At 43.2% G+C, this 27790-nt stretch overlaps 1 protein-coding gene and 1 non-coding gene across 3 annotated transcripts in view; one reads left to right on the forward strand and one right to left on the reverse strand.

Annotated features, from left to right (window-relative positions):
- LOC126332527 (leucine-rich repeat-containing protein 15-like) overlaps positions 1-27790 on the reverse strand; it is an 889610-nt gene that overhangs the window by 139326 nt on the left and 722494 nt on the right. The gene's annotated exons all lie outside the window — the stretch shown is intronic.
- Trnaa-cgc (transfer RNA alanine (anticodon CGC)) lies at positions 25930-26002 on the forward strand. Its single transcript has one exon. It is a non-coding gene; the product is annotated as a tRNA-Ala (tRNA).

Raw genomic sequence — 27790 nt, forward strand, 5'->3', positions numbered from 1 at the left:
GACATGATCTGTTCATTGTGGATTCATCACTGTTTAGCATTAATAGTCTCGGTGTTACTAGCGATTCAAATGTGACCGCCAAGCGAAAAGAAGTTTTCCCATCATTAAAATTATCTTCGTTGGGTTGTAGGGCGTTCGTCATACAAACGTCGTCGCTTAGCATCCGATCACAACTGGCAGTTTATTTTCCAGCAGGCTGCCAGAGGCAGCGAGAGGGTGAAGTTAACCGGACGGGAGCAAGTCGGCCCACGTCAGCGCAGCGAGCCGTTCCGAGGTGGGCCGAAGCAGCAGGCAAAATATTCTCGTCCGGTCCCCGGAAGCAGCGAGCGGCGTCCCAGCCGCCGCCGCAGCTCGCGTGCTGCGCCCCGCGACGAGGTCTCGCCTGCCTCCAGCGCCGGCGTCGGCATCGGCGGCGTCGGCGTCGGGCGGCGCTTGCCGGCAAACACATCAATCTCCCGCTCACCGGCGCGTTAGCAACTTTTGCCGCCACGGCCTCCATTTATCATCCCGTTGGGCGGCGCAGCGCGGCGCTGCTGGCCTCGCCGTGACTTCTGTCAGCTCCGCCCCAATTCGGCAGCCGGTTGACACGGGAGGACAGGCTCGTCCTACGAGTCTATCCCCCTCCCCTCTCCCAAGCCCAGCCACCACCTTTCCTCGCAGAGGTCCTCCTCCTGTCCTGCCACCGCACCCTCGGGGACAATGCACGCGGATTACGGCCGTTGTTTGTCTACGTAAGCGTGCTTTTGCCCGTGCCGTTCTGGGCCAACTATTTTTCATGGGGGAAGGACCGCACTTTACGATGGTAGTTAACTATTATGGGACCTTCCTACGCGGTCGTAAAATGTGTTACTCGTCGCGCAGTGAGCGGCATAACAACGCATTCACCGCTTTCCATCCGGGGCTGGATATGCAGCGCATGTCTCCGTCTGCGAACAGCTGGAAGCGGCTGTATCTACTATTGTGTCTCCTCAGAGACTGTGCTCTTGAAGAAACAAGGTTACTTATTTCGTCAGTGCATAGCTTCTGACACTTACAGAACAAAATAAAAAATCTTCAGCGCTAAAGTCATAAACTGGAGAGGAGCACTGCACGCCAACGCATTCCTTCCAAAAAGGTTTATTTTCATGTCTAGTTTAAATTTGCAAGGTTTACTTATATCTTGATCTTGTAGATAACTTACTTCTGTGTACCACACATTTAAAACTTCTTCCTGGTTCTATAATCCTCTCATAAACGTCAGATTTTGATCTTATACATCTCCGATTCCTCTAAATGTAAAGAATGTGTTTCATTGCTTATTGAACGCCCCTCGCAATTTAAACCCTGTCTTAATCATGATTGGATCAGCTGGTGTGTTGCAAAGCAACTGTTCTTTTTTTTCAAAAATATTAGCACATATTTAACTGTCCGAATTGAAGCACATATCCTCGGAAGGTCATTTCGTTGTTACATAGTACATATAGACCATTAATGCTGTTATATTAGTTTCTGTACACTTCGAAAGTGATGATAAACTTTTCAGACCTGCCGGGAATATTGGGAGAATTAAGTATAGTCAGTGGATGTGTCATAATACTACGATTGTTCCCTGTAGAGATGGATAGGAACGGCAGAATTCAATATTCACTGCCACATTTTCTCTTTTCTGGAACTCTGCAGTCCTTCTACTGTTTTAAAGCTTTTCACATTTATAACCTTCCAAATTCCTCAATCTCTTATATTAAACACTCAATGCATGCAGTCATGCTTCTATGATGGTAAATGTTCTGAGAGTTAACAGATTTGACATTTCCATTAACGTTCTGCAAACTACATTAACACATTAATGTAACAAAGATTTATTCAACTAATGTAGATCGGAACTTAAATGACCGTATGTTACCGTCGTTACAAATTAAATGCTTAACGATTTATTCAGGTACACGAACGTCACCGTCACTGACCGACCTTCACATATGACTCAACTCAATTTCAACAACAACGTGAATCACTGATGTGCCAATAACGTAATAAAAAGCAGACTGTAGAACGTTTCGTTGCTATTGTCGTTACGTGTTTACGTGGTCAGAGAAGATTCGGTGTGTTGTGATGAAACAGCACAGATTATTCGTGAAAGGACCTGTAGCCTTCCAAATAGTTTGTTACGAATGACATACTTTAATAGCGATTTAAGAATATAAAGGTTCTATGATAAAAATCTAAGAAAATCTGCTTAAACCTAGGTTGGCCCCTGTGCGAAAGGACCGATACGCAACGAGAGGGAGTGTTAAATTCGTTTTATAAGCGCATCGGCAGGGGTGTGCGAATTCCAGTAAAAATAATGTCATTTCCGTATCTAGTCCCTCAGCATCGCCTGACTTAATTCCAATAAGTTCCGTTATCTTTGTTTTTTTTTCGTTTATGTTAGTCTTATATCCTCCTTTCAAGACACCGCCCATTCCGCTCAACTGCACTTCAAAGTTCTTTGCTATGTCTCACAGAATTACGATATTTTCAGCAAACATCAAAGGTTTTTATTCCTTCTCTCTAAACTGTAATTATTGTTTCCTTTGATTTCCTTTTGTACTTTCTCAATGTACGGATTAAATAACATCGGGGACAGGGTACAGCCCTGTCTCATTCCCTTCTGAAACACTGCGTCCCTTTCAAGCCCCTCGCGTTAGCACTGTTTTCACTCTTGTATAAAGAATTCGTTTTAGTATTTGGCAACCACGTCTTATGAATATTATAGTCTGGTCTATTCACACTTCTCAGCGTCTGCTTTCTTTGGAATTATAATTACTGCCGGCCGCTGCGGCCGAGCGGTTATAGGCTTTTTATTCCGGAACCGAGCGACAGCTGCGGTCGCAGGTTCGAATCCTACCTTGGGCAAGGATGTGTGTGATGTCTTTAGGTTCGTTATGTTTAGGTAGTTCTAAGTTCTAGGCGGCTGATGACCTCAGATGTTAAGTCCCATAGTGTTCAGAGCCATTTGAACTAATTTTAATTACTACATTCTTCTTGAAGCCTGAGGGTATTTACCCCGTGTTATTCTACATGAAATAGTTTGCTTACTCACCATCACTCGTCATAACAAAAATACTGACATGAAAGCGCAGCTACGGGTAACAGCTAGTTTTACATAACGGTGATTTATTTACGATGACATTCATCTCCAGCACACCTGGTTACTGCACTCTTAAATAGCATGCAATGACAAATCAAATTGTACTTTTCTACCTCCCACAGACACACACGTATCGCAGTCTCTCACTTCACTCTCTCCTCTTCCACTAATAAATCTGTTGCATCAGATTGATGAGAATCTTGGCTAGCCAAGCAAACACAACGAACTGTATTTTGTAAGTTCGGAGGTACTAAAGCACCTTTTGAAACCTCCGCTATTGACGTACCACCTTTATTTTGCATGATATCACATCATCTTATTTTTTCACTGTGTTGTTTACCTGTGCTGTTTCATTGCATGATAAACTTCGTGCATCCCCACTCTGGCTCTGTAATTTCATTTTGTGTAGCAATATTGTAAAACATACCAGACAACAACGCATTTTACTCATAGTTTTGTCATTACACTAGTTAATTACCTTAGAATTTAGGTAAGTAATTTGGAAACTAAAATCCACAAATATAAAAATGGATGTACGTATGTATGTATGTATGTATGTATGCGTGAATCGATGTTCCATATCTTCTAGTAAACCAGTAAAACGGTTTCTACCAAACTTCGAATGCATATCACATACTGCCTGAAAGAATCCCTGTCGTAGTAACAATTACCTATCTATCCAAGGGAGGGAGTGGGTGTGAAATGAAGTTTAATCAACGGCGTGCGAATACTCAGACTTTATTCATCCACAAATTGAGAATGAGAGCACTTAGTCACTTTCAACAAATTTTACAGATAGTTTCAAACCCTTACAAATTTTTTTCTTGCTGGCAGCCCCCACAAATGATAAAAGGAGAAAGAATGTAACGTAACGGCACTATATTTTTGCTGCGTATGCAGTGAATCTGCACATCACGCATAACGTTTTAATTTCCTCCTTCCTCACTACTTACTGCATTCGGGACACAGTTTACAGACAGTATCAGCGTGTACCACTAGAAGTACATGCAAAATTGTATCATCGTACGACACGTAATTCAGCAGATATGACGTGATAAACATTGAACTTCGTGGAAGTGAAACAGCTGAGCAAAATTCGCTAGAAATCACAGGTGATCTATGTGCACAAATACGCCTGAAAAATGTTAAATATATGAGAAGTATACTTGACACCACGGGTAAAAAGCTCCTGCTAAGCCCCTGGATCGCTTTCCACCACACATGGTACACATTTTACTTACTACCTGAAAATAAGTACTGTCCGGGTAAGAACTAACAGATTCGTATTTTTGAGGGACTGATAGCGTGAAAGGAGCAGGAGGAGATGGACAGAGAGAGTGTGGAAGAGGTTATGGGCTTAGAGGGGACAAGGTGGACACAGAGGAACGGAGGAAATGGATTTAGAGGGACAGACAGAGATGGACAGAGGTAGGAGCAAATGAACATACTGGAGTGGGGCAGATGGACAGAGATACGAAAAAGGAGGAGATGGACAGAGGCATGGTGAAGAAGTGATAGGCAGAGAGAGAGAGGCAAGAGGAGATGGACAGGGAGAGATAGAGGAGGATGAAATGGTCAAATAAAGAAAGAGAAGGAAATAGACAGAGAGAAGGGAGGAGGAGATGGACGGGAAGAGAAGGAGGAGCAGATGGCCAGAAAGAGAGGGTGGGAGGAGATGGACGAAGAGGGGAGGGGGAAGGAGAAAGAGCGGTGAGGAAATATAGTTTCTAGATCCCTATGTGAATCTTGTGTTTTAATCACTGCGAGGTTCGATCCCAAGCACGGGGCACTTTACACATGAGTTTTCTGACATTTACGCGGGACGGATACTCTGTAGTGTCCGGAAGCGAGAACTATCTCCTGCACAGGTCTGGTCGGTGTCTCTGTGAAGAGCCTCGTAAGGAGAGACTGCTACTACTAAGCAGGAAGGAGCCCATCACGGGCCGCAGTTAACCGCAGGGGCCGCTTTCTCGTTAACCGAGTCGTCCTGCGTGCTTCGCAGTCCAGACATCGCAGTTACACATCTTGGCAGTTTCACACAGCTTTAAATACCGCTATGCAACCACAAGGAGAAGAGAGCTTGTCGCGTAGTACCTGCTGTGCTAGGAATTATCTGTGGAAGTATAAACATTCCGTACCCAAACAACAACTACAGACTTTCGGAAGTTCTTCTCAGGGATATTTCTGCGTATTTCGGTGTAAGGCAACCGTTGTCTTCGGTGTGTCGGTACACTATAATTTAATTTCATTTGGTGTCCTACCATCATTGTCTTTGTATGTGTGTTGCACTGCAAAACTCTGCAAAACAGATCATGTCGCGCCACTGCAAGAAAAGTGACAAAAGTCAAAAGACGGCAGTTTTTAGTGTATGTCATTGAGAAATACTTGTGTAGTGTCCCAATCTGCACGAAAAACGCACACCTCTAGCTCATAATATTTCCACTTGAAGGCAGCTACTTCATGATTCGCTACTGCAAGAACTGTGTCGTTTCAGGGTTGCTATGAGCAGGTGTGCCTGTGTCTTCCAAGATACGAGTATTCTGAGTTTTATCATTTTCTACGTATAAGGTAAGTTTCAGGTATTATTAGTATCACCGATAATTGCAGTTTCTGTGTTTGTAAAGTGTCTGTATCTTACATTACAATGTCCTTCAGACATGCATATTTGTCTGAAGAAACTTACAGTGTTTTGACGATAACTGTTGTTGTAAGTATTAAGAAATTTAGTGCATTTGAGCGTAGAAGAAAAAATGGAAATTTCTGTACATAAAAAAGTAAATATTGAGTCCTTTTCCTCGGCGAAAAGTATTCCTACAATATGTACGCCCATTTATGATTCTATGTTCTCGTAAACTGGGTTCCTCAAATTGAATCTAATTTATGATCCTTAAAAATTTTATTAATTTAGATAAATTATAAATTTGTATTTTGTGTGTCTCTGTTAAAATAATTGCGACTTGGTTTTCATTTTCTAGTCTAATTTAAGTACTAATTTTTCCTGATGAAGGTTCGAATGTCGTGTACTGTAACAGTAAGTGAAAATAATGTATATGATTTGTCGTGGACAGTTCTAAAAAGTATAAATGATGGGTTATAATAAAAACAAAAAAGAGATTTTAGAAAAGCAAGAAAAGTGACGCAACTCAAAGAAATAATTAATAATTATCTGCCGGCCGGGGTGGCCGAGCGGTTCTAGGCTCTACAGTCTGGAACCGCGCGACCGCTATGGTCGCAGGTTAGAATCCTGCCTCGGGCATGGGTGTGTGTGATGTCCTTAGGTTAGTTAGGTTTAACTAGTTCTAAGTTCTAGAGGGCTTATGACCTCAGAAGTCAAGCCCCATAGTGCTCAGAGCCTTATGAACCATTTGAACCAATCATTATCTGATGACACCCCAAATTCGGCAAGAACGCAGCCGCATCTCCATATTACTGTTTTATAGAATATAACGGAATTTACTTCCAAAAATACTTACTCCACTTTTAAACGAATCTTACAGAATTTAATATAAGCTTCATTCAATTCTTTAACTCGATTTTTCTCAAGTATTGCATTTTTGAATTGTGTAATTGCTCTTTCCGGTGTGTTTTAAGTCGACTGTATGTGTGTCTCGTTTGGAAACGGACTTGTTTCATTCATTCACAGTACTTGCTGTTTACAATAGTAATATATCCTTCGACCTCAAGAACGTATTCAATACTGCTTCATATGTGTCACGTTCTTTTATCCTGTAGAGCCGTACGTTAACAGTGATACATAGCGGTACACATAGGTTTACAGTTCAAGTGATGTCAGATATGCACTTCATGCTCAGGTTCCCAGAATGCAGCGGCTGCACGACCAACGGCAACCACCAGTTTCTTGTACCAAAATGCTCAGAAAATATTCCTGAACGATTTATGAAATACACTCTATGAGCTTTTCGCAGGGTAAACGATGTTAAGTGATGATGATGATAATGATCCGTGGTTTATGGCCTCAAACGAGTAGTCTTTGATAGACAAACATGAGCTGGCACTTAAGTACATGGTCATATTCAAAGATAGTAATCGTTAGTTTTCGTACTGAACTGTTTCCTGCAGTTACATTTTCCTTCGTTTGCGTCAGTGTACTTCTAAGTACAGTGTTCGTAAAAAACTGTCCAAAATAGTTCTAAAGAATACTGAAGCTCTCCAGTTATTGCTACGTGAATACATTAACCATGGTGGTCATTGCGAGAATGGGCAGGACAATGTGATATCTGTTTCGCTTTTGACATCGAACAACAATAAAGCGCATTGCACTCCAGCCCTCGCTTTACTAATCCGTCGTCAGAATTAGCTCCATTGTTACAAGGAACAACGGACGCTGCCATCCGTTTAAGCATAATAGCTGTTGCTGTAAACACGTTAAATCGTAGTAGTATGACCAGTGTTCGTGCTAAGTAACCATATTTCCTCATTATTTAACAGGACTCGTAACCAACCGGGCATGTTTTAGAGTTTTGCGTGAATTGACGACACAAGTATATTATATTACCGAGGAACAATCCGAAAGAGATACCAACCGTAAGCGCATATGTGCAGCGTTTTTAAGAATCTTGTGTAACGTTTTAGACGAGAAGAAACGAGACGGCGAGATTTTAAATTGAGATGGATTTTGTATACAACGAAAATAACTGCATAAGAAAAGAACCATAAAACAGGTGGCCTTGGTAAGGATTCAGGTAACCTTTCTGCTTCCATCGGACACTGCACTTACTCAAAACCAAACCAATCAACCTTCAGGATGAATTGAGCTTTCTTAATTTTCCAGCTGCAGCTCAACCTTTACGTTTGGCTATGCTGGTCATTAGACGAGAATAAATTTTTTCTCACTTCCTGTCTCTTTGGAGTGCAAACAACGTACTTGTAGTTCTCCTTGTTGTTTGGAGAGGAAATGCAGTCTTCGCCGTAAGCACATATTTCGACAAGCAAGCCGAGACACTTTGCGACGTCACAGTTACTGGTAGCAAAGTATTAGTTCAACTTTTTTTTGTTCTCGGTAACGTGATGTGACTCTAGGCTAAAGTTTCTCAAATAGAGTCCCGATAAATATCTTATTGGAATGTAAAATGTGATTTTGTAAAAGAGTGAAAGGAATCTGGTGTCTTAATAAGAAAGAGAAGAGATTCACCTGAGTTTTTTGGGTTATCAGTCTTATGACTGATTTGATGGAGCCCGCCACGAATTCCTCTCCTGTGCCAACCTCTTCATCTCAGAGCAGCACTTGCAACCCACGTGCTCATTTATTTGCTGGATGTATTCCTATCTCTGTCTTCCTCTACAGTTTTTGTCCTCTACAGTTCTCTATAGTACCTTGTAAATCATTCCCTCATGTCTTAACAGCTGTTCTATCATCCTGGCTCTTCTCCTTATCAATGGTTTCCACATATTCGTTTCCTTTTCGATTCTGCGCAGAACCTCCTCAGTCCTTAACGTATCAGCCCACGTAATTTTCAACATTCGTCTGTAGCACCACGTTTCAAATACTTCTATTCTCTTCTGTTCCGGTTTTCCCGCAGTTTGTTTCACTACCATACGGCGCTGTACTCTAGACGTACGTTCGTAGAAATTTCTTACTTAAATGAAAGCCTATGTTTTATACTAGAATTCTCTTGGCCAGGAATGCCCTTTCTGCCATTGCTCGTCTGCTTTTGATGTCCTCCTTGTTCCGTTCGTCATTGGTTATTTTACTGCCAAGATGTCAGAATTCCTTAACTTCATCTTCTTCGTGACCATCAATCCTGAAGTTAAGTTTTTCATTGTTCTCATTTCTGCTGTTCCCATATCACCTGATAGTGCAAGCATTTTCATTAACTTCTAGTGCAATGCGTTCCGAAAAATGCTACATGTTAAATGAAAACTTTATGTGATGTTTGCACCATAAAAAATATTCTTAATTTTTTTTTAAATCTCAGCTGCATTTTTTTAACGGTACTGGTATAAGTAATATAACAGTTCCATGAAATCGAACGTATTAGGCACTTGAGTGATTCCCGGCCTTTTGTACCGTGTGGAATTGTATGAATCGCTTATACTACTCTCATCTATTTGCAGCACTTCAAGTTGTCGAAAAACTGTTTGATTTTTTTCCTTTTTAATTTGTGATAAGCTCCTATGGGACCAAACTGTTAAGGTCATCGGACCCTAGACTTAAACATTACGTAATCTAACTTAAGCTTACGGTAAGGACAACACACACACCCATGCCCGTCGAGGACTCGAACCTCCGTGGGGGCAGCTGCGCGAACCGTGGCAATACGCCCCAGACCACCCCGCTATCCCGCGAGGCCCGTTTGATTTCTAAGAGTCTGTGTGCCAGTGTAATGTCGGAAGCACTTACGAATGCAGTGAGAGAAGCAAAACCTCGTAATAGGTTAAAACAAATTTAAAAACGCCGGCCATTACATGGCCGACAATGCTCTGCCAAAAACAACCGTCTAGACATGACTCACCATAGAACACACTATTTCATCTTCCAGTACTCTCCCCCACTTCCTAAACTGCACTGTACAATCGACTGGCACGTACATAACACTTCACTGCCATGACTTACGTGGCTAGTGTGAGTGACTGATAGCATTTATACAAAATCTACAGTATTCGAAAATGGGCCAGTTTGCTTTCTCAGCGGGGTAAACTAATATATAGTCGGGTGAACCTAACACTGTACAGTCCAACAGAAAGATTCATTACACGAAATTCCCTACACTTCGGAAGCGCATCAACGCAATGCAGCAGAGAATGATGGTGGCATTTCCATCAGCTGAAACGGATTGAACGGAGCAGAATTATGGGGAATATATACCGCTTTGAAAGGCTCTGAGGGGGAAGGTAGGGAACCAGCTGCCGCAATCCACATTTTGCCATTCTCACCAAAAATTTTTGCATAGAAACTTCTTCAAATTCTCTTAGCACAGAAAATTCCAAATTTTTTCACTCGGTCTCTCTTTGCAATTTAAGCCTTCATACTCAGCATCTATTACTGTCTCTAATTTCGTCCATTTATTTACAGTATTTACCACTGCCACTGTCTGTTCTCTCTCTTTCACGCTGTCATTGTGTCTATCTTTCCTACTTTCACGGTTTCGAACATGTCTCGACATCTAAAAAGTTCTGGGGGATGGGAGTGGAAGGGCAAATTATTTGTTCATCTACATCTGTATCTATATGCATACACCGCAAGTCACTGTACCGTGCATGGCGGAGTGTATCCTGTACCTCATCTAGTCGTTTCCTTTCCTGTTCCACTCGTAGGTAAAGCGAGAGAAAGACGACTATCTACTGTATGTGCCTCCGTATGAGCCCTAATTTCTCGTATCTTTCCTTTGTGGTCCCTACGCGAAATGTACATTGGCGGCAGTTGGATCGTTCTGCAGTCAGCTTCAAATGCCGGTTCTCTAATCTTTCCCAGTAGTGTTCTTCGGAATGAATGCCTCCTTCCCTCCGGGGATTTCCACATGATCCCCCGAAGCACACCCGTAACACTCGCATGTTGATCGAACCTAGCAGCTCGGCTCTGAAATGCTTTGATGACTTCTTTCAATCCGACCTGGTGTGGATCCCAAACACTCGAGCAGAACTCAAGAATAGGTAGCACTATATTTGTGTATACGTAATGTGCTCATTTACAAAGACAGCGAATCAAGTTTTATTGGTGAAAAAAGACTAAAATCATTTTTCGTCTTATACACAATTGTTTAAAATTTCAATCAAGAAGGCGCTCTCCTATACACACGTGTTAAAGTTCGCTGGGAGACTCCAGAGCCTTCAAGCCTATGTATGGTCTCCACTCATCTTTTCATTTCCATCAGCAGCTCTCTCTCCTGCTCCCACTGCTTCTGTCTCCATTCACCTCTCTTTCCCTTTCACTAACACTATCTGTCACTGACCATACACAACTCCTCTCTCTTTGGTGTCCACTGCTGTTGTCTCCATCTCTCTTCTATTTCACTGCCACTTTCTCTCTCCCATCATCGCTGCGTCTTCTCTCTTTCTCTCCCACTGATCCTGTCTCCTCTCTCTTCTAGTGTCACTGTCTTTCACCGACAAAAAGCGCGTATTTATTCGCATGACAAAATTTTTGGTGAGGAAGGCGGAATGAGGATTGAAACGCATGGTTCCACACATTTCTGTTAGCATCTGTCAAAGAGGAACTTATTCGCCATTGTTATTCTCCGACAGGAGAATTTTTCGGATAGTGCCCTTCTTTCCCTCCTGCAGCAGCTTGTCCTGCTTATATAAAAGGAATTCTTTGGGTCGCAAAGTTTTGACATTTTGTTTATGTACTTTGACGCATTTATATACTTTAACACATATAAACAATAAACAGGTACGCGTAATATAAGATTAACACAAAGTCGTTTGCTTTACAGTTTTTTCTGGACACTTGCCTCATCGATCGCAATTCATCGGAAACGCCTGTGTCATTATTATTAGAAATATTTTACTAATTTGCAGTCTTCCCTATTTTTCATAATTTCTGGCTGTCATTTTAAATTCATTCCAGGCACATTAAGGTACTTTCTACCCTATTTTATTCAACGCAGCATCACTTGGGGCCTATCTGTATAGACATGTGGGCCCATTTACAAAGACAGCCCGTCATCAAGTTTTATTGGTGACCTCAGAATCTTTGAGATGAATTTAGAAGTCTTTCCATCTGTTCAGTACGTCAGTTACAGCTATATTTAGGCCACAAAAAGTATATTACGTGCATATTTTACGTGCATAAGTATAGTAACTTTGAACCTCTCGATCTTTGTAGCGGCTAGTACCGCTCTTGAACAAATAACGCTTTCATAAACCACCTTATCTCCACCTTATACCATACCGAATGAAAAAGAAGCAACCGATTTTCTCAATTTTCAGCGGCTGCTGGAAGTGCCCAATGTTTATATTTTGACTCCATGCTCTATGATAGCTACAGTATGCCCGTTCTTCCGGTAGCTATTAAATGATCGCTAGGGCTACACAACCCATAAAACGCGAGATAAGGCCCCTAAAAATCGCTTTTTCACATGCGACTTTTTGGAACATATGAGTATTGGTATCAACAGGTTGAAACACGCCCTAACGCACAAGCTGCAATCCGGGCTAAAATTACATTTCCACGTTTCAACAGAGTGAATCCAATGCGAGGTGCTCTCTGAATCTGTTGCTAGCCACTATCGTCATGAGCCGATAGCTGTCTTTACTAATTATGTTGAAAGACGTAAGTCATTTTCGTATCTCTTCAATAATGTTGTCTTGTGCTGATTTGTTACTGTTCTTCACAATTTTTTTTTCTATCAAGGTCATATTCCTTTTACATGCCGATGCCTGGAGGATGAATTCTGTAAGACATTTTATTTTATAGTCATTTGTGATCAGTAGCTTCATGCCTCCCCATATACTAATTTCTGTCGTAGCAACGTGCAAAAATGGGAATAAGGCTGTGCAGCTCCAGGTTACTGGAGATTTACTTTCTTTCATTCTCTGGGAGGCTAGGAAGCATTCGTTTGACTTTCTTTTCAAACTTAGTCGGCAGGCCAAGTCTTAATGGAATTGCCCAAATTTCCCACCGCGTTTAAATTCTTACTGTTTAATTGATCCCGCAATTTGCCGCGTAACATTTTCGGGGACATTGTCGAAGCCTTACCTGCTCTGGAAGTACTGAGGCCAACGAACACTCGCACTTTTTCAGCCTCTCTTACTGGCTTAGCACATCACGCTTTCGGTGGGCGTTGGATATTAGTCAGTTAGGCACACACTCCACAGACAACTGGCGACTAGGTTTGCGTCCATGGGCAGCCAGCAGAAGATTCAGAGGGCACTCTGCTTTGGGGACGCTCTCTTGCAACGTGGAAATTTAATTTCAAGCCGGTTATGTCTTGTGTGTTTCATTATGTTTCAGCCTCTTGGTATCAGCACCTTCAGGCACAGGGAGTCACTGTATTTATATTTAAATTACTTTCTGCGTGTGAAATTTTGTTATTTCGACTGAGCCTTAGAGTCATGCATTCATTATCTCGTAGGGGCTTGTAACCCTTTGACAAGACGTTCAGTGCTCGCCGTGATTAGATTTGTACAGATCTTTTCTTTATAAGGCCATTAAATTCTGCTAAACTTGCGGAACATTGATTCAGTTTTATTCCTGTCCAACGTTGAGTGAGTCCCTGAGATATCACTATGGTACGGAACGTCACGTCGTCAACCATCATTGTTACTTACTCTACTGGCCATTAAAATTGCTACACCAAGAAGAAATGCAGATGATAAACGGGTATTCATTGGACAAATATATTACACTAGAACTGACACGTGATTACATTTTCACGCAATTTGGGTTCATAGATCCTGAGAAATCAGTACCCAGAACAACTACCTCTCGCATAATAACGGCCTTGAAACGCCTGAGTCAAACAGAGCTAGGATGACGTGTACAGGTACAGCTGCCCATGCAGCTTCAGCACGATACCACAGTTCATCAAGAGTATTGACTGGCGTATTGTGACGAGCCAATTGCTCGGCCACCATTGACCAGACGTTTTCAATTGGTGAGGGATCTGGAGAATGTGCTGGCCAGGGCAGCAACCTAACATTTTCTGTATCCAGAATGGTCCGTACAGGATCTATAACATGCGGTTGTGCATTATCCTGCTGAAATGTGGCGTTTCGCAGGGATCGAATGAAGGATAGAGACACGGATCGTAACACATCTGAAATGTAACGTCCGCTGTTCAAAGTGCCGTCAATGCGAACAAGATGTGACGGAGACGTGTAACCAATGGCAGCCCATACTATCACGCCGGGTGATACGCCAGTATGGTGATGACGGATACATGCTTCCAACGTGCGTTCACCGCGATGGCGCCAAACACGGATGCGACCATCATGATGAGGTAAACAGAACCTGGATTCGTCCGAAAAAATGACGTTTTGCCATTCGTGCACCCAGGTTCATCGTTGAGTACACCGTCGCAGACGCTCCTGTCTGTGATGCAGCGTCAAGGGTAATCGCTGCCATGGTCTCCGAGCAGATAGTCCATGCTGCTGCAATCACCGTCGAACTGTTCGTGCAGATGGTTGTTGTCTTGCATACGTTCCCATCTGTTGACTCAGGGATCGGGACGTGGCTGCACGATCCGTTACAGCCATGCGAATAAGATGCCTGTCATCTCGACTGCTAGTGATACGAGGCCGTTGGGATCCAGCACGGCGTTCCGTACTACCCTCCTGAACCAACCGATTCCATATTCTGCTAACAGTCATTGGATCGCGACCAACGCGAGCAGCAATGTCGCGAAACGATAATCCGCAATCGCGATAGGCTATAACCCGATCTTTATCAACGTTGGAAACGTGATGGTACGCATTTCTCCTCCTTACTCGAGGCATCATAACAACGTTGCACCAGGCAACGCCGGTCAACTGCTGTTTGTGTATGAGAAATCGGTTGGAGACTTTCGTCATGTCAGCAATTTGTAGTTGTCGCCCCCGGCGTCAAGCATGTGTGAATGCTCTGAAGTGATAATCATTTGCATAACACAGCATCTTCTTCCTGTCGGTTAAATTTCGCGTCTGTAGCACGTCATCTTCGTGGTGTAGCAATTTTAATGGCCAGTAGTGTAGTTACCGGCTACTTCAGATGGAGAAATTTCGGACCCGTCAATCTAATGAATTCCACCATTCGGTATTAAACGAATCCTTCTCGAATTTTTATTAACAATGCCAGTCACATTTTTCCTGTCTTCCATTTCAGTGTTGACCTGATAGGCAGACGCTAATGTGTGACGATACACCCATCTTCAAGTAGATCATAATCCTTGTGCATAAAGATGCTTTGCAATGATCATCGTTATACAAATTGACTCCATCTAGTGTGGAAGTATGGGGCTATAGTCTATGCAATTGATCAGTAAGACGTACAGACAGTGTTCCATTATGATAACAAGGCAATACAAACAAATCCAGGTCTTTGAAGATATGTTAACAGAAGACGTAACTACAATGGGACAGTACATTCGTAAACTGGGCTTCAACAGAACCCTGACGAAACTGAATCCATTTCCTTTCATCTGTGTAATATCCTAAGCAACCGTGAACGCACATATATACCGCTGGTAACTGAATGGCCCATAACAAATATCCATGTTAACTTTGAGTCATACTCTACATAACACTGTAAATTCAACAGTAACTAACGAAGTTTGCAACTAAATTGAAATCAAGAAATAATATTCAGCACAAGTAATGTGGTATAACATGGGTTGCTGCTGCTTCGAAATTACGATCATCTATCCTTGGCCTTGTTTACTCAGCGGCAGAATATGCAGCCCGGTCTGGATAAACAGTAGGCACACGAAACTGGTAGAAGCAAAACCAAATCAGACAACTCGGAATGTTACTGGCACAATCAATTCGACTCCCGTACCGGCCTACCTGCCGTGAACCGCATTCTATGTTTAACCTTAGAAGAAAGAACAACCGTCTTAGGAACTGTAGTGAGATCTTCAATAAGCAGCAGATGCAAATTCATGAGGACATGTCTGTTGTCCGAAGCAACTGACTTTTTTCCAGACATTCCACACTCAGAACAGCTAGAAATCCGGTCGATCATAACGTCAATCTCCACTACGCTTGGACGCAAGAATAATATCACAACACTCCACTACAGTTCCGTAGATTTCTCCAAGCCAACAACAACCAACAGGAATTAAATCTGTCCGAGACATGGAGTACGCTCAACAGGATACGGATCAACAGTGGGAGTTGCGGCGACTTACTGTACATTACGTGGTGCACTCAGCCTCGTCATGCCAATTAAGGAGCTACTCGACCGAGTAGTAGCGGCTTCGGTCAAAGAAAATCATCATAACGACCGGTAGAGCGGTGTGCTAACCACACGCCCCTCCTACCAGCTTCTTCATCTGAGGATCACACGGCGGTCAGACAGTCTCAATGGGCCACTTGTGACCGGAGGACGGAGTGCTTTTTCTTTTTTACTCTACATTAGGTGCAAGGCTACCACTGCGGAGGGGACCTATGGCTCTCCAAGACAGACGCATTGTTGAAGAGTGCCCTCGTAATTCGTACTCTGTAAACCCTTCAAACTTCTTGGACACTATATAGCACACGTGATAAATTGCATAATATACCCATCAATATATAATTATGAATATACTTTATTTGTATTTCTAAAGTGTTGTAATACTGTCATACAGCTCATAATAATAATAATAAAAATAATAATAGTAATAATGTTCGATGTTAACCACTGTCAATAAAAACATGAATTAGACTGATGAATGATAAATTCTTTGTAAATCAAGATAATTAGATAACTCCGAATCGATTTCCTTTTATAAGAGAACTGCTGAAAAAAATATTATATATATTTTTTAAAATCAATCTTCATTCATATACGATAGTTTGACACTAGTCACCTTCAAAGCCCCTTTCGGCATCAACACTTTTCTCCCACGCTGCAGCCGCTACTAGAATCGTCACCGATAAGCCACTGTTGGTGCGGCGCAGCTGCTCCGTTGAACGCTGCATGTCTTCCCCTGTTTTTGAATCTAGTTCTTTCCAGAGAGGTTTTCAGTTTATGGAAAGCCAGAAGTCAAGGAAGCAGGCCCGCTGGGTAAAGGAATTAGAAACGCCAACAAATCGCACTCGTGTTGTGTTTGAACAAAGAAGAAAAATCTCTGAATTAACTAAGAACGATAAAAGAGTGCGTTATCGTGGTGAACGTGCCAAATGCCCGCTGACCCAAAGTCCGGGCGTTTGCGTCTCACTGCTTCATTAAGGCTACCCAGAACGTCGTGTGAGTTCTCCTTATTAACATTAGTACCCTCTGCGGCGTATTTGTGTTGGACCACACCATCGGAGTAATAAAGGACGGTCAGCATGTTTTTTCACATTGCTGCGGTCCTATCACGCTTTTTTGGGTTTCAGGGTGTGATGAATGGAATTTTGTTTCTGGGTCATAACCATGAACTCAGGACTCATCAACAGTGATGACAATGTCAATGAATTTGGAATTCACGTTCACAGTATCTAGCGTGTCCTATGCGATCTCGGAACGATGTTGCTTCTGCTGAGTTGTTGCCTACTTCAGCATAAACTTTGCTAGGATCCTCATGAGGTCGAAATGTTCCATTAAAATGGAATAAATGGATCTAAAACTAAAGTTAACCTCGTCTGCTTGTTCTATGGCCGTGATTCGTGTATCTTACTTGATCAATAACGACCTCGTCTGTAGATTATAAGGGCCTAGCTGAATGTCCTTCACATCTCTCTGACGAGCGGCCATCTTCGAATGAGTTGAACTAGTACTTTATCGCCGACCCGTGTGGCCGAGCGGTTCTACGCGCTTCAGTCTTGAACCGCGCGACCGCTCCGGTCGCAGGTTCGAATTCTGCCTCGGGCATTGATGTGTGTGATGTCCTTAGGTTAGTTAGGTTTAAGTGGTTCTAAGTTCTAGGGGACTGATGATCTAAGAAGTTAAGTCCCATAGTGCTCAGAGCCATTTTTACTACTTTATCTGTGTGGTTCCCACTGCTTCGTCCCCAGACGCTTGTCAAATGTTGCGGATTGTGTCAGCTTGAGAATCGCCGAGGTTAAACCAAAATCTGATGCAATAACGTTGTTCCACTTGTTCTCTCATGTTGCCCACAACACACGCTGACTAACTCTTACACCTCACTTGCCAACGGCTAGCCAGCGACTGTCTGTTTCAACAGACTTCAAAAACACCAGGCATATGCACTGCGTATGTTCCTCCAAACAACATAGGCAGTGCGAGCATCTCGATACAGTTTTTGGTTTCAACAATAAAGAAAAAGTCCGATATTTCTTGAACAGCCCTCATAGAGCAAACATGTTAAATACGTGCCTGACTGTTAATGCAAGCCGAAGTAAAGAAAATAAGTTCGTCACTACATGATCATCCCGAATTTTTGCGTTTTCGTTGCGTTTACTTTGTCCGGTCAGATCTTTCAACATCATTGGGCTTAAATGGTTCATAATCTAGTCAGAAACCGGTATGATCCTGCACGTGTAGTGAGCGAATAATTGATAAGGGCCTAGGGTGTCATTTTACGACCTCTACCACGATAACTAGTCAAAGAACAGATGAGACAAATACGCGCACCCGTTTGAAGTAACTCCCGGTTCTTGAAGAAGGAACAAGAAAATAATTTTGTCTGCCATTTGGTGGAGGGGCTGCGAGGCTACGGTCAGGAGATTGGCTCTGCGCTCTCGGACTGGCAGCAGCCATCGCCTGCTGGCCCCGCGGCAGTCCGTCGCAGCCGCTGCCGCCCCCAGAACTCAATTCCGCGACGCCCAGCGGCCAAGGCCGGGACACTACGCTGGCAGTCGCGCCGCTCTCCCGCGATCGCTCCCGCTCTCGGCCTACGACGCTCCACCTCGCGTGGTGGCCGGGAGCGCCTTGCTGTTCCTAGCAGGTACAAGCATGAGCATGTCCGAAGTGATCGTTGCTGGCTCCCAAAGCTATTTATAGCACACAAACACACACACAAACAGAGACACACAATTAAAATAAATAAAAGAACTGCAGACAAAAAAATGTTGTTGTGGCCTTCAGGCCTGAGACTGGTTTGATGCAGCTCTCCATGCTACTCTATCCTGTGCAAGATTCTTCATCTCCCAGTACCTACTGCAACCTACATCCTTTTGAATCTGCTTAGTGTATTCATCTCTTGGTCTCCCTCTACGATTTTTACCCTCCAAGCTGCCCTCCAATACTAAATGTGTGATCCCCTGATGCCTCAGACATGTCCTACCAACCGATCCCTTCTTCTAGTCAAGTTGTGCCACAAACTCCTCTTCTCCCCAATCCTATTCAATACCTCCTCATTAGTTATGTGATCTACACATATAATCTCGAGCATTCTTCTGCATCACCACATTTCGAAAGCTTCTATTCTTTTCTTGTCCAAACTATTATCGTCCTTGTTTCACTTCCATACCTGGCTACACTCTATACAAATACTTTCATAAACGACTTCCTGACACTTAAATCTATACTTGATGTTAACAAATTTCTCTTCTTCAGAAACACTTTCCTTGCCATTGCCAGTCGACATTTTATATCCTCTCTACTTCCCCCATCATAAACGATACGAATTAGGATATATATATATATATATATATATATATATATATATATATATACGAACATTGAAAAAGTGTTGTAACTGACAGAGACTACATTACCTTGGCTGACGAGAGGTGCCATCTAATGGAGGAAGTATTGAGTAAGGTACATCCTTGGAACTCATCGAGAAGGAGCGAGCCATGGACGGGTACATCTGTCATGCCGGTTTAAAGAATGAAGCATTTTCAACAGTAATACTACAACCGTTATAATCGTGCACTTTTTGCTGAGGAATTTCAGTTAGAGTTATACGAGTGTGGAAGAATGGGGGAGGGAGATGAGAGGAAGGGGGCAAGAGGGGCACTTGTTCACCCCCTTCACAATCCTTGGATCTGTAGTACAGCTTTTTTATTAATAACAAAATCTCCCTATAGCAAATACTTTGTGGAGAACCATAACATATCCGAGAAATAATAGATTTTTTGTGTCACCTATAAAATTTACAGCTCATGACCTAGTACGTTTCTAAACTGATCAACTGGATTATGTTATGAAATGACCATTATACAGTCTTGCTCTCCACCACTCCCTCCCCCGATCCTGCCCAGAATTTTTTTTTACAGGCACCTATAATTAATGGCACTGAAGTTCAGCCTATTTTTAATAACCTGTAGCAGTGAGAATTTTGATGCACTTGAAATTATTGTATATAATGTGTCATTGGAGATTGAATCATTATTAAATTATTCGCAACCCGTCCTACACCTCTGATATACGTTGACATTACTCGATGAAGTCTCTTGGCGGATCACTTCCTACAGCGCGCCTCGCTCTACTAACCCACACTGTCGTTACTCAGAAACAGTGCACAAACTCGTACCTGGGGGTTAGAATGCTTCGGTCGGCAATTGTAAGTTTTTATTGTGATATTACATGAGGACACGCTGTAACACCTGATAGCATAAGTGCAACTTACCTGAATGCACTGAAAGTGTGAAGCGTTTGCTTTAGTCATCACTGCAGTTTATAAGCTCCCTTCTCCTTGGAGATTATATGGGTTAATTAATGATTATTAATTTACATTCCTCTTGTTTCAGTTGACCTTGTATATCGAGACTTCGTTCATTGTTAAATACAATGGCGTGGTACTAACTGATGGAGACGCATTAAGAACTGGTAAAATTTAATTTATTTTCTTTATTACACTGCAAAAACGTGAAAACGTGAACACACTATTATTCAAACTGTGTGCCACTGCTATTAAACATGGAGATAAGTCCTTCCCTACGCAACCGCCTTTGGCTCACGCAGCCTACACCTTCCACATCATCTCAACAACTGCTTCTGCTTGCACTCTCTGCGCACTGGGCATTGTTGCCCTCCAAAGAACAACCACTTAGATACCACACACCATTACAAGTTGTTAACTGTAGCGTTACCAGTTGGTTCCGACAACGGCGTGGGACGCCATGTGCAATAATACCGTGCTTGAATAGTAGACCGCCTGGGATAAGCATATGCTTAAGTGATGTATTTACTCAGCGCAGAGATATTTATTGGACGAAACAGTGCCTGACGATATTAAGTCGAGGCCTCAGCTGTGGGTTTGCTTTTACAGGGAGCCGCACTTTTCTTTATAGGACATTTATGACAAGGAGTAATAGGTTGACCATTTTTAGTGCTTCCTGTAGGTGCGGTCGGAATAAAACAGGTCGTAGCCCGGAAGGTGGCAGATGTTACCCGACGTGTTGAATGGATCGGTGCAGGCGGGACGACACGTGGGGAGGACGGGAGCGCACGTGCATCGGGCTCGAGGCATCTGGCGGCGGCGGCGGCCCATGTCCTCTGGGCTGGGCAGGGCTGAGCTTTTTATCCCCTTTATCCGGCCTGTTGGAGGGTACCGGTCCCACTGGCAGCTGCAGGTTTGCAGCGTGCGCGCGCCCGCACTTTCCAAATGAACGCGAAAGAATTAATGTAGCTCTTTTGGTCAGCTGATAGCTGTATTACGTTTGCTTGCGAATAACAGAAGAGCACGACATTATAGACTTAGCTAACGTTACTGCCACAGCAACAACTGCAGACGCGTGGAGCTGTGTCGTTCTTGCCTTTCACTATATGATATGAGCAACTGCACTTACTTTCATACACAGTAATGAAATCCTGCATACGGGATCTGTTTTATTGTGTGAAATTACTGTCACATGCCGTTACTTACCTCTGATTCATTTTTGCCGCCATTTACTTTAATTAGAGTGTACTGAGCACATTTACTAAGAGAAGAGATATGCCATTTTGTCAAAGGATGGTGTTATGTCGGTGTGGTCTCTGTGTCCTCTACGCCGGCAGGAGGTGGTCAGTGAATCTCATTACGAAGCATGAAGGTCACCTGAGAGCTGGGTACTTTTTGTAGACGTAAGGCTGCGACCTACTTCGTGTTTTTATCGTTAGAGCCAGTGCCTCTCCTAGTCCTGCGCCACTACCATACACAGTAAATAACTGAGCACGGTATTTTTCCATTTCCATTCGGACATCAAAGAACGAGATATCGAACCATCGTCCGACCAGCATCGGAAGGTTCGTTCCTTTTACCCCATTGCTTGTTGTTCCCGATAAGGATGAGTCGCCTCGACACAGTGTTTGGCGAAGAGAAGTCGACCAATCGATGGGGCACAGCTCCATCCCAGTACCAACCTTTTACTTGTTGCTGGCCGGGATGGCCGAGCGGTTTTAGGCGCTTCAGTCCGGAACCGCGCGGCTTCTACGGTAGTAGGTTCGAATCCTGCGTCGGGCATGGATGTGTGTGATGTGCTTAGGTTAGTTAGGTTTAAGTAGTTCTAATTTCAAGGGGGCTGATGACCTAAGATGTCAAGTTCCATAGTGCTCAGAGCCATTTCAACCACTGTGACTTCTGAAATTTTCCCGGCGTATTTGTTCTTCTAATAATTTCCGGGTATGCAGCCGGATCCCGTCGACATTCTGCCACGATATTTCGGCCCAGAGACGTCCGGCCATTATCAGGTGAGTACACAACTACTGAAGAGCCCAGGTGCAGTCGCGGTATTTATACCGATTCTCGCGCACGTGTTGACATGCGCGGCATAGCCGAGTTGTACGTGCTGCCCTCGGTGGTCAAAGTAAAAGATCATCTAGTCATTGAGTATCGATTGACGCTGTCTATTCCGCTGTGAATGTATAATTTTAATAACAGGATTCCAAGTTTTATCCAGTTGAAAGCCGTTGTCACGATTTATAAGATTATCGGCAAGACGTATTTCCACTGATTCCTTGATTACGGAATCCCAAAATCCGGAAACCGGAGCTAAAATTTTTGTTCCATTGTATTCCATTGAATGTCCCAATGAAATACAGTGCTCTGCTACTGCCGATTTTGACGGTTGCCGCAGACGGGTGTATCTTTCATGTTCTGTACATCGTTCATGGACAGTTCTTGTCGTCTGGCCAATATATGCAGAGCCACATTCACAGGGAATTTTGTAGACGCCTGCTTTCTTCAGTTGTAAATCGTCTTTAACGGATCCAACCAGGGCCCGGTTCTTTGCTGGTGGACAGAAGATAACCTTGATTTTATTCTTCTTCAGTAATCGGCCTATTTTCGACGACACATTCCCGGCGTATGGAAGAAACGCAGTTGATTTAAAGTCGTCATCAGCGTCCTCAGTGCGCTGCTTCTTGTTATGACAGTTGCGCATGGCCTTTCTTATTTGGCGTGAAGTGTAGCCATTCTCTTTAAAAAACCTTCTCCAAGTGTTCTAATTCTGCGTGGAGGTTTTCATCGTCCGATATTACATGCGCTCGATGTATTAAGGTACTGAGAACACCGGCTGTTTGTGCTGGGTGGTGGCAGCTTGATGCCTGGAGATACAGATCTGTGTGAGTCGGTTTCCTGTACACAGAATGTCCTAGTGATCCATCATTTTTACGGCATACTAGCACGTCTAGAAATGGTAAAGTGCCATCTTTTTCAATCTCCACCGTGAATTTGATGTTCTCATGTAAAGAGTTTAAATGATGAAGGAATTTCTCCAGTTCCTGTCTGCCATGAGGCCATACAACAAAAGTATCATCTACGTACCGCCAGAAGACCGTAGGCTTTAAGACAGCAGACTCAAGTGCTTTCTCCTCAAAGTCCTCCATAAAGAGATTAGCTACCACAGGGGACAAAGGGCTCCCCATGGCGACGCCGTCTGTTTGTTCAAAGCATTCGTCATTGAATAGAAAGTACGTTGAGGAGAGTATATGTTCAAACAAGGCCGTCATTTCTGCACTGAATAAGTTTCCAATAAGATGTAACGATTCCATTAAAGGCACTTTGGTAAATAGTGAGACCACATCAAAGCTGACTAGTAAATCCGAGCTGCTAAGCTTAACTTCCTTCAAGCGACTGACAAAATCCTCGGCATTACGTATATGGTGGCAACACTTACCCACATACGGCTTTAGTAGTGAGGCCAGATATTTTGCTGTAGAATAGGTGGCAGCACCAATATTACTCACTATTAATCGTAGTGGGGCACCATCCTTGTGTATCTTGGGAAGACCGTAGAGTCTTGGTGGTACTTTATTGTGTGGTCTCAATCCATATACGTAAATCCTCGGAATTACGGAATCAGCGGTCTGCACTACGTCCTCAGAATACTGTGTTTAGAGCGCCCGGAACGAGAAAGGAACCACTTCCACCAGAGTAGAAGAATCACCAACCGGCGTACAATCAAAAACGCTGTCAAAACTACAAGCTACAAGCCTTACCGGACAGCAGCGGCAAGGCGAGGAAACGTACACTGCCGTTACATACACTTTCCCTCCAAGACAGGTAACTGGGGCGTTAGCAGCCGACAGTCAAGAAAAATTACCCCTGGTTGAACTTAACAAAGTGTAACAAGTTGAATGCAGGAAACAGCACTAAGAGGTCGAGGGAAGCTAATCAGATCCGCCTTCCCCAAGCACTCCACTCGCTGCTCTTCGCCTCGGCGACACTACGAGCAGTAACACCAACCCAAGTCACTGGAGAATCGCGAGATATCACAATGGTGGAGGTTTCTATACTTGGAGTAAAATGCATTCATTTTAAAGCTTTCTGAATCCGGTTTACGACGAGGTCGTACACCCTCGTGTCCATAGCCCTTCCAACCGGCTGTCCATGCGTACCACCAGCGATCTCGGCGTGTTCTGTAACTGCGCGGACCTAGCTCCTCCTGAGTCCCCAACCGAACTGGCCCACTGACAAGCTCCGAAAAACCAACGACTTCGCCCCAAAGATAGGGCAATAGTTACTACATATCGATAATTGCCGCTGCTGCCACTAACGGACAGGCAACGCTTGCGAAACCGAGTGGCGCAAGTCACCACGAGAAGAAGACAAACAACCGCAACCATGCCAACTAAACGATACCGCCTGGCCTGCAACAGAGGGCGGAAACCTACAAACAGCACCAACGCGAGCCGCAGAACGGCTCATCACTTATCCGGCAAAACAAAATAACAAATCTTACACAAACGAAGGCCACGGCCACGCTGATTTTTTTTTTTTTTTTCCACAGACACCATGTGTACATACCGCTTTCGACTGAGAAGGTTTCACGCTTCACTGCTACTGGTCGTTCAACTTTGGCGCATGCGTACAACTCTGTGACAGCATTAGTCGCTTTCTTTTATAGCCTCATCTCGTACTGTGTCCAGCTGGGATCTGTTCATGTAGAATTCTTTATCTCTCTGTGGTAGATAAAAATGTCTATACAGGTAGAGCTATGTACCAAGTTTTATGTAGAATATTAGGTACTACCGCCGGAATCCACGTACGCCATGAGGTTCACACATCGTGAATAAAAACCATATCCTGTTTTGTAAAATTACAGTACAGTCAATAGGAATAGTATCAAATCAGAAAACAAGTTTGTCTTGCTGACAGACTTCTGAAGGGGATTAAAAATTTATCACTCAAGCCAGTAATATACTAGATAGCAGCATACTCATAGTAACCCGCAACTATTTATACGAGGTTTCAGTTGCATAACACCCGTTTCATCCAAATAGCCCGTAGTACTAGCAATGTAGCGAGTAGTTTGCGTGACGGAGCGATGTCTGTCTAAGTAACAGACGTCGTAAATCTGACGGACTGCAGCAAAACCTGTTATGTAAAGCAGGCGTTTGTGCGTTGGACATTTACTATTCAACACGCGCGTGTTTCAGCGAAGCCGCAGTTCTCGGATGCCTTTGGTACTAACACAGCGAAAAAACGGAAAGTAAAAAGCACATCTTTTTTCGAATATAAGATGGCAGCTTAAACAAATGTGAGATCTGTGGTTTGGGTCAGAGTGAGCAACAGTATTACTGCACGTGCGCTTCGCGCGCTGCCAATCTCCCGGCTTGCTTAGGTATTCTAGTCACCTCAATGCGGCTTCTGTACACCCGAGAAACAAAATAATATATCGGCAGAGACGCTTTGAATCAGAATGAAGACTCGTATGGATACAAAATCCCACCCAGCTATACAGATTGAGTTCATGAATGGCGTTTCCGCATTCGACAAGGTGAACGCCAGAATAATTACATTAAAGAAGTCGCTGCCGACTTTTCTTCCCATCTTTGTCCAAATGAACTGTTACACTGTCTCGAGGAATCACGATGTTAACAGTACGTTAATAAAAAGTAGTGCAAGATACACATCGTGTTCCAGGCACTACCGAGCGAGGTGGCGCAGTGGTTAGCACACTGGACTCGCATTCGGGAGGACGACGGTTCAATCCCGTCTCCTGCCATCCTGATTTAGGTTTTCCGTGATTTCCCTACATCGTTTCAGGCAAATGCCGGGATAGTTCCTTTGAAAGGGCACGGCCGATTTCCTTCCCTAACCCGAGCTTGCGCTCCGTCTCTAGTGACCTCGTTGTCGACGGGACGTTAAACACTAATCGCCACCTCAACTAACTTAATAAATATTTTGTTGTAACATCAAAACCGAACACCCTCTTTATATAGTGTATTTCTTAATAACTGCAGGCAACCCACGACCAACTCTTTCCCGTCGAAACAGAGTTAATTCACCAAGCTTGCTGAATTTACTGCCGCCTGGTGCAGGAGTCTCCAGAGTGACAGACCATGAGGGCAATACACGAAGTATAGTATCTCATTGGAAGCCGCTAATTTAGGAATGAAATAATAAATTAATTTATTGTTGTAGCACACAAACACAATATTCAGTGAAGACCTCATGTACAAACACCTTATTACTCTTTAGTACCCTTAGCGCCCTGTCGGGCGAGGCACGACCTATTTACGTTAATGTAGTTCTCAGGCAGTGGTTCGTGCCGTGGGTAACAACAGAACCGTAAACCGAAAGACATAATGTTGAGTCTCTATGCTGATTTTTTTTTAATTTTTAATTTTCAGTTTTTACTTAACTTACACTGCCAATAAACGGAAACAATGTTCAGTATACTGTGTTTACTAATACTTTCATAAAAGGCACGAGAAAGAACGGCAAAAAAAGTGGGATTGCAAACAAATTTCCAGAAAGGGACTGTAGGACGTACACAAGAATTTCGTATTCTAAATTACGTACTTCTATTATTTTACAGTTGGTGATTTATCTGTGCTGATGTGTTATTCGTCATAAAACAGGTGAGCAGTAATTTTTTCGGCTTCTTGCCGCATTTTCGCAGTTAATTGGTTGTTTTAAACTTTATATAGGAAAACAATACTCTCACGCATTAATCGCAGCTCCTTCTTGTAATGTCACTTGCACAGTTCTAGTAGAAGCTCTAAGTACAACCTTTTTTTTTTTTGGAATTTATTTGCAATCCCAAACTTTTCTTCGCACTTCCTTTTCCTGCAATTTATGAAACTGTTGATAAATAGAAAATGTTGACAGTTATTTCGGTCTATTTACTGTATCAGAAATGTTAAAAATTGAAAATGATAAATAATTGCGCATAGTCAATCGAACCCAGGACCATGGGACTACTTTGGAGTTCCCCCACTGCGCCAACCACTGCCTGGAAACAACGCTCAAATAAACGGCCCATGATTCGCCCATCCAGTGGCAAAAATGCTATTTTCTCCAAATATTTTGCCATTTGGAACTTATTCTTCCGTCACTTTCATTTTTGGCCAAGACCTCCATACGCCATAAATTTGGACGAAATTGACAATGACGAGTAGACGCGGTTTCCTTGTGAGTATAATAACGTGTGCAAACACAGCTTGTAACAAGTCATTTGAAGATGATTTTTTTAGAGACAGTTTATCTCCCAATGTCATGTATCACCCACCACTTTACAGGAATGTTACGAGCAAGAGGACGTACAAAATAAGTGATGCACTGTACTTATGGTCACACATACATCGAGAGTACAACAAATTCCCTTCAACAAATCGAGTTATACAAGAGAATCGGCGGCGAAGATAGATTTGAACATTGTTGTTGTTGTTGTGGTCTTCAGTCCTGAGACTGGTTTGATGCAGCTCTCCATGCTAATCTATCCTGTGCAAGCCTCTTCATCTCCCAGTATCTACTGCAACCTACATACTTCTGAATCTGCTTAGTGTAT

This window comes from Schistocerca gregaria, chromosome 2 (genome assembly GCF_023897955.1).
Source record: "Schistocerca gregaria isolate iqSchGreg1 chromosome 2, iqSchGreg1.2, whole genome shotgun sequence".
Lineage (NCBI taxonomy): Eukaryota > Metazoa > Arthropoda > Insecta > Orthoptera > Acrididae > Schistocerca > Schistocerca gregaria.